This window comes from Rhinoraja longicauda, chromosome 1, assembly GCF_053455715.1.
Source record: "Rhinoraja longicauda isolate Sanriku21f chromosome 1, sRhiLon1.1, whole genome shotgun sequence".
NCBI classification, from domain to species: Eukaryota; Metazoa; Chordata; class Chondrichthyes; order Rajiformes; family Arhynchobatidae; genus Rhinoraja; species Rhinoraja longicauda.
This window is the reverse complement of record NC_135953.1, coordinates 5,705,287-5,712,525: the sequence shown is the minus strand read 5'-3', so window position 1 is coordinate 5,712,525 and position 7,239 is coordinate 5,705,287.

Below are 7,239 nucleotides of genomic sequence, written 5' to 3'. Positions count from 1 at the left end.
TCTTAAACTGTGGCTCCTGGTTATTAGACGCTTGAATCGACTACTCAAATACTAAGGGTATGTTCCTCGTGACCCCACCTACCACGTTTCAGCACTTGCATCTTTTATCATCGTTATCTTTGGTGTGACACCATATCACTGACATACTTCACGCTGGAGGCATTACCCTAGTTCACCCTCCCATCGGCCCTTGCTCCTAGCGCCTGACGTCTCCAGCTCCCTCCCGGCTACGCCGAACCTCGGCAAGGCCTCCGCCGTGCGGCAGCTCGACGAGGAATGAATGGTAAAGCCATAGGAGGGGATCATAGAAACATAGACAATAGGTGCAGGAGTAGGCCATTCGGCCCTTCGAGCCTGCACCGCCATTCAATGTGATCATGGCTGATCATCCACAATCAATACCCCGTTCCTGCTTTCTCCACATATCCCTTGATTCTGTTGGCCACTAAGAGCTAAATCTAACTCTCTCTTGAAAACATCCGGTGAATCGGCTTCCACTGCCTTCTGTGGCAGAGAATTCCACAGATTCACATCGCTCTGGGTGGATTCCTATACAATTGATTGGTGGATATAGAGGGGATCTTATAGAGACGTATATAAAATTATAAAGGGACTGGACAAGCCAGATGCAGGAAAAATGTTCCCAATGTTGGAAGAGTCCAGAACCAGGCGGCTTAGAATAAAGGGGAGGCCATTTAAAACTGAGGTGAGAAGGAACTTTTTCACCCAGAGAGTTGTGAATTTGTGGAATTCTCTGCCACAGAGGGCAGTGGAGGCCAAATCACTGGATGAATTTAAGAGAGAGTTAGATAGAGCTCTAGGGGCTAGTGGAATCAAGAGATATGGGGAGAAGGCAGGCACAGGTTACTGATTGTGGATGATCAGCCGTGATCACAATGAATGGCGGTGCTGGCTCGAAGGGCCAAATGGCCTCCTCCTGCACCTATTTTCTATGTTTCTATGTAAGACGTTTTTCCTCATCTCAGTCCTAAATGGGCTACCCCTTATTCTTAGACTGTGACCCCCTGGTTCTGGACTCCCCCAACATGGGGAACATTTTTCCTGCATCTCGCCTGTCCAATCCTTTAAGAATCTTATATGTTTCCATAAGATCCCCTCTCATCCTCCTAAATTCCAGTGAACACAAGCCCTGTCGACCCATACTTTCATCATATGTCAGTGATATGATGTCACACCAAAGATAACGATGATAAAAGACGCAAGTGCTGAAACGTGGGAGGCGGGGTCACGAGGAACATACCCTCAGTATTTGAGTAGTCCATTCCAGCGTCTAATAACCAGGGGCCACAGTTTAAGAATAAGGGGTAGGCCATTCAGAACGGAGAAGAGGAAAAACCTTTTTCAGTCAGAGAGTTGTAAATCTGTGGAATTCTCTGCCTCAGAAGGCAGTGGAGGCCAATTCTCTGAATGCATTCAAGAGAGAGCTAGATAGAGCTCTTAAGGACAGCAAAGTCAGGGGGTCTGGGGAGAAGGCAGGAACAGGGTACTGATTTAGATTTTAGATTTAGAGATACAGCATGGAAACAGGCCCTTCGGCCCACCAGGTCTGCGCCGCCCAGCGATCCCCGCACATTAACAATACACACTAGGGACAATTTTTTTTAAACATTTGCCCAGCCAATTAACTTACATACCTGTATGTCTTGAGAATGATCAGCCTTGATCACATTGAATGGTGGTGCCGCCTCGAAGGGCCGAATGGCCTCCTCCTGCACCTATTGTCTATTGTCTATAAGATGTATAAACAGGAATGATCAGCCATGATCACATTGAATGGTAGTGCTGGCTCGAAGGGCTGAATGGCCTACTCCTGCACCTATTGTCTATTGTCTATAAGAAGTATAAACGGGAATGATCAGCCATGATCACATTGAATGGCGGTGCCGGCTCGAAGGGCCGAATGGCCTCCTCCTGCACCTATTGTCTATTGTCTAACAGAGGGGAGGAAGCTACTCCCTGTTGATGATGCTCACATGCTTCATTTTGGACAGTTTTGTTTATTGTCACGTGTACCGAGGTACAGGAAAAGCTTCAGACTTTAGAGATACAGTGTGGAAATATGACCTTCGGCCCACTGAGTCCATGCCAACCAGTGATTACCGGTACACTCGTTCTATCCTACAAGCTAATGACAATGCACAGAAGCCAATTCACCTCTAAACTTCATTAACTTATCTAAACTTTATTGCCTTATCTGAAAGCTATTCCCTTTATCATGTGTCTGTACACAGCGGACGGCTCGAGTGTGATCACGTATTGACTTTCCGCTGACTGGGTTAGCACGCAACAAAGGCTTTTCACTGTACCTCGCTCGGTACACGTGACAATAAACTCAACTGAACCGCCGATCTGCACGTCTTTGGAGTGTCGGAGGAAACTGGAAGACCCGGAGAAAGCCGACACGGGTCACGGGGAGAACGTGCAGACTCTGTACAGACAGCATCGGTAGTCAGGATTGAACCCGGGTCTCTGGGTGCCGTCTGTACGGAGTTTGTACGTTCTCCCCGTGACCTGCGTGAGGTTTTCTCCGAGATCTTCGGTTTCCTCCCACACTCCAAAGACCTAGGGGTATAAAGATTAAAAAAATAATAATTGCCCTTTGTGTGTGTGTGTGTGTGTGTGTGTGTGTGTGTGTGTGTGTGTGTGTGTGTGGGATAGTGTTGGTGTGCAGGGATCGCTGGTCGGCGCGGACCCAGTGGGCCGAGGGGCTTGTTTCTGCGCTGTATCTCTGAACGAAGCTAAACTTCCATCAGCGCAACTGTGCCACACGAAAGTCCATCCAGATCCAAATCTCTTTAAGTGGTAGATCAAAAGAATGGTTGCTGAGCAACCTGACAAGGAGAGATGCATGGGGATAATTAACCAGGGTGCTTTACAGATATGGCTTTAGTCAGGGGCAGCAGGGTGAATTTACAGGCACTCAAAGCCATTTACATTCTTCTGGACACACTGCCTGAGGGGAACAACAAGGTTAACATTGGATGGTGTGCATCTTTACACCATCCAACACACACACTAGGGGCCAGCACGGTGGCGCAGCGGTAGAGTTGCTGCCTCACAGCGCCAGAGACCCGGGTTCCATCCCGAACGCGGGTGCTGTCTGTGTGGAGTTTGTGCGTTCTTCCTGTGACCAGGTTTTCTCCGGGTGCTCCGGTTTCTTCCCACATTCTAAAAACGTACAGGTTTGTAGTTTAATTGGGTTCTGTAAGATTGTAAATTGTCCCTAGTTTGCAGGATAATGCTGTTGTATGGGGAGACTGGCGGTCAGCATGGATTCGGTAGGCCGAAGGGCCTGTCTCCACCTGGTATCTCCAAAGTCGAAAGTTTGAAGTGTACACGTTAAAGGTTAATTGGCTTGGTGAATGTAAAAATTGTCCCTAGTGGGTATAGGATAGCGTTAGTGTTCGGCATGGTCCCGGTGGGCCGAAGGGCCTGTTTCCGCGTTGTATCTCTAAACTAAACTAAACAGAGGTCATAGGTTTCAGATGGGGGTGGGAGGGGGGTGGGGGTGGGAAAGATTTCATGGGAAACTGAGGGGTAACTTTTTTGCCCAAAGGGTATTGAATGTATGGAACGAGCTGCCAGAGGAGGTAGTTGAGGCTGGGACTATCATAACGTTTAAGAAATGGTTCGACAGGTACATGGATAGGACAGGTTTAGAGGGACATGGGCCTAACGCAGGCAGGTGGGACTAGTGTAGATGGGACATGTTGGTCGGCGTGGGCAAGTTGGGCCGAAGGGCCTGTTTCCACGCTGTTGCACTCTACGGCTTGGTGACACCTTCCTCGGGATCTTAAAATATTTGGTGGGAAATGAGGTGGGGGGAGTTCAGGGTTTATATGGCCAAATGAAGGAGGGAGTTTAGTCGAAAAACCAGTTCCACCAGACAATTACATCTTGACATTGAAATGCTCAGATACCTACCCTTCCCTGCAGCTTTACCAAGAAACCTATAAGTCTCATGTTTTAATTTTCAATTAACCCTCCAGCTTTTCAAGCAGTAATTTCCATATTGGGTACGTTGCAGTTTTTTTTCCAGTTTAGTTTCGAGAACGCACCGACCAGCGATCCCCGCACACTAACACTATCCCACACACACGAGGAACAAGTTACAATTTTACCAAGCCAATTCATCTACAAACCTGGAGTGTTTGGAGTGTGGGAGGAAACCGGAGAATCCGGGGAAAACCCACGCAGGTCACGGGGAGATCGTACAAACTCCGTACAGACAGCACCGGTAGTCAGGATCGAACCCGGGTCTCCGGCGCTGTGAAGCAGCAACTCTACCGCTGCGCCACCATGCCAACCCGGAGTATTGCCTGCAGTTCTGGTTGCCCCATTACAAAATTACACTCAACCTGTCCAGATCGCCCTGCAACCTCCTAACATCCTCTTCGCAGTTCACACTGCCACCCAGCTTTGTGTCATCTACAAACGTGTTAGTGTTACTTCTAATTCCTTCATCCAAATCATTAATATATATGGACAAGCTAGATGCAGGAAAAAATTTCCGAATGTTGGGTGAGTCCAGAACTAGGGGCCACACAGTCTTAGAATAAAGGGGAGGCCATTTAAAACTGAGGTGAGAAGGAACTTTTTCAACCAGAGGGTTGTGAATTTGTGGAATTCTCTGCCACAGAGGGCAGTGGAGGCCAAATCACTGGATGAATTTAAGAGAGAGTTAGATAGAGCTCTAGGGGCTAGTGGAATCAAGAGATATGGGGAGAAGGCAGGCACAGGTTACTGATTGTGGATGATCAGCCGTGATCACAATGAATGGCAGTGCTGGCTCGAAGGGCCAAATGGCCTCCTCCTGCACCTATTTTCTATGTTTCTATGTAAGACGTTTTTCCTCATCTCAGTCCTAAATGGGCTACCCCTTATTCTTAGACTGTGACCCCCTGGTTCTGGACTCCCCCAACATGGGGAACATTTTTCCTGCATCTCGCCTGTCCAATCCTTTAAGAATCTTATATGTTTCCATAAGATCCCCTCTCATCCTCCTAAATTCCAGTGAACACAAGCCCTGTCGACCCATACTTTCATCATATGTCAGTGATATGATGTCACACCAAAGATAACGATGATAAAAGACGCAAGTGCTGAAACGTGGAACTTTTTCAACCAGAGGGTTGTGAATTTGTGGAATTCTCTGCCACAGAGGGCAGTGGTGGCCAAATCACTGGCTGAATTTAAGAGATAGTTAGATGGAGCTCTAGGGGCGAGTGGAATCAAGGGATATCGTGAATCTGTGGAATTCTCTGCCTCAGAAGGCAGTGGAGGCCAATTCTCTGAATGCACTCAAGAGAGAGCCAGATAGAGCTCTTAAGGATAGCGGAGTCAGGGGAGAAGGCAGGAACGGGGTACTGATTGAGAATGATCAGCCATGATCACATTGAATGGCGGTGCTGGCTCGAAGGGCCGAATGGCCTCCTCCTGCACCTATTGTCTATTGTCTATTGATATGGGGTGAAGGCAGGCACGGGTTATTGATTGTGGATGATCAGGCATGATCACAATGAATGGCGGTGCTGGTTCGAAGGGCCAAATGGCCTCCTCCTGCACCTATTTTCTATGTTTCTAAAATGGATGTGGAGGCTTTGGAGAGGGTGCAGAAATAGTTTATCAGAATGTTTATAAATTCATAGGTCAGAGCACCAGAATTTGGCCATTTTGTCCATCAAGTCTATTCTGCCATTCAATCATGGCTATCTAGTTTAGATTAGTTTAGTTTAGTTTGGTCTAGTTTAGTTTATTGTTTTGTGTAACGAGGTACAGCTTTTTGTTGCATGCAAACTTGTCAGCGGAAAGACTCTACATGATTACAATAGAGTCATCCATTCACTGGATTCAAATACAGGATAAAGGGAATAACGTTTAGTGCAAGAAAGTAAATATTGATTAAAGATAGTTTGAGGGGCTTCAAAGAGGTAGACAGCAGCTCAGGACCACTCTCTAGTTGTTGGTCGGATGGTTCAGTTGCAGCTGGGAAGAAAGTTTATAAGAATGGGACGTTTGCAATGAGTTATTACAGATTCACTTCTGGGGACAGCAGAGGGTCGCCTGGCTTGGGCGCCATTTTGGGATCTATCTTTCCCTCTCAACCCCATTCTCCTGTCATCTCCCCAGAACCGTTCACTCCCTTACTAATCAAGAACCTATCATCATCATATCATATCATATCATATCATATCATATCGTATCATATCATATCATATATATACAGCGCGGAAACAGGCCTTTCGGCCCACCGAGTCCACACCGCCCAGCGATCCCCGCATATTAACACTATCCTACACACTAGGGACAATTTTTATATTTACCCAGTCAATTAACCTACATACCTGTACGTCTTTGGAGTGTGGGAGGAAACCGAAGATCTCGGAGAAAACCCACGCAGGTCACGGGGAGAACGTACAAACCCCGTACAGACGGCGCCCGTAGTCAGGATCGAACCTGTGTCTCCGGCGCAGCATTCGCTGTAAGGCAGCAACTCTACCGCTGCGCCACCGTGCCGATATCTCCTCTTTAGAAATACAGATTGACTTGGCCTCCACAGCCTTCTGTGGCAATGATCTCACAGATCCACCACCCTCTGATTCAAGAAATTCAATAGACAATAGACAATAGGTGCAGAAGGAGGCCATTCGGCCCTTCGAGCCAGCACCGCCATTCAATATAGTGTAAGAATTCTCTATCTGTGGAATTCTCTGCCTCAGAAGGCAGTGGAGGCCAATTCTCTGAATGCATTCAAGAGAGAGCTAGATAGAGCTCTTAAGGATAGCGGAGTCAGGGGGTATGGGGAGAAGGCAGGAACGGGGTACTGATTGAGAATGATCAGCCATGATCACATTGAATGTTGGTGCTGGCTCGAAGGGCAGAATGGCCTCCTCCTGCACCTATTGTCTATTGTCTATTAGAAAATAACTGCAGATGCTTGTACAAATCAAAGGTAGTTATTCACAAAATGCTGGAGTAACTCAGCAAGTCAGGCAGCATCTCAGGAGAGAAGGAATGGGTGACGTTTCGGGTCGAAACCCTTCTTCAGACTGATGTCAGGGGGGGGCGGGACAAAGGAAGGATATAGGTGGAGACAGGAAGATAGAGGGAGAACTGGGAAGGGGGAGGAGAAGAAAGGGACAGAGGAACTATCTAAAGTTGGAGAAGTCAATGTTCATACCGCTGGGATTCAATGTGATTATGGCTGATCATCCACAA